Source organism: Arvicanthis niloticus, chromosome 25 (genome assembly GCF_011762505.2).
Source record: "Arvicanthis niloticus isolate mArvNil1 chromosome 25, mArvNil1.pat.X, whole genome shotgun sequence".
Lineage (NCBI taxonomy): Eukaryota > Metazoa > Chordata > Mammalia > Rodentia > Muridae > Arvicanthis > Arvicanthis niloticus.
The window spans coordinates 13,311,867-13,313,037 of record NC_133433.1 but is presented as its reverse complement, the minus strand read 5'-3'; positions in this window follow the sequence as shown (position 1 = coordinate 13,313,037).

The following is a 1,171-nucleotide window of genomic DNA, read 5'->3' as shown; positions in this document are numbered from 1 at the left end:
CTGGAGGTGGGCTCTACAAGTTCCCTCTCCTCAATGTAGGGCATTTCATCTAAGGTTCCTCTCTTTGAGTCCTGAGAGTCTCTCACCTTCCAGGTCTCTGGTACAGTCTGGTGGGGCCCCCCAACCTCCTACCTCCCAAGGTTGCATGTTTTCATTCTTTCTGCTGGCCCTCAGGGATTTTAGTCCTTTCTCCCACTCATTTTATACTCAAACTATGAATTATTATAAAAGGAGAGGCAATCAATCAAAAACTTGCAACTAGTCAACTGCATTTCCATTTATTCCAGTTTTTTCCAGTGGTTTGCTCACCAAATTTTGTCACTTATTGAGGCTGGTAGGAATATTTTCACATTTCCAAAGATTATGGTGAGATTAAAGATTTTTCTGACTATTGTTAATTTTTTCTTTATTCCCTATGCTTTAAAATTAGTGGCTCATTTTATATTTGCTTTTGGTGAGAATTTTATGACTTTGGTCCCTGCTTCCTACCCATGCTTATGCACTCAAGAAAAACCCAGAGCAGACACTGGGATGGTAGCTGTCCCATCTCATCTGCTTAGTCAATTGACTGATTTTGAGTCTCTTGAGACTCATTTTTATCATCCCTGAAGTGGGTTTATACTATTTTTATGATGTAGCGGTGATATGGGTTGTCTGTAGTGCCATAAAATGGCTAATTTCATGAAAGGGAATAATTTATGAAGAAGAACAAAGAGAAGTTTGACTCAAGCCCAGGAAATTCCGACTTGTCAAGATCCAGTCAAGAAATTACATCCTGTTCAGAGAACTCTAGGAAGCTTTGAGAAATCAAGCATTTATTAATTGAATTCTAGCCCACAGATAAGTGGAAGAAAGTAAAATGAAATGTAGACATTTTTGGACTGTGTTTGAGGTTACTGATCACCACCAGAGGGAATGAGGGATGAAACCACATCACATTGATTCTGTGGTACCAAGAGACAGCTATTTCTGTGATGGTGCATGAAAGAAAGGCATGACAGGATGGTGATATGAAGGTAAGGCAGAATATAACTTCCACCTGCAGAAATCTACTTGCTTCATCTTATTCCTCTGCTGAGTGGGGAAGAGCACAGTTTGGTATCAGACTCTAACAGCAGGTTTCATGGTGTTGGTACTTGGAAAGTTCCCCAGGTCTCTCACCACTACTGAC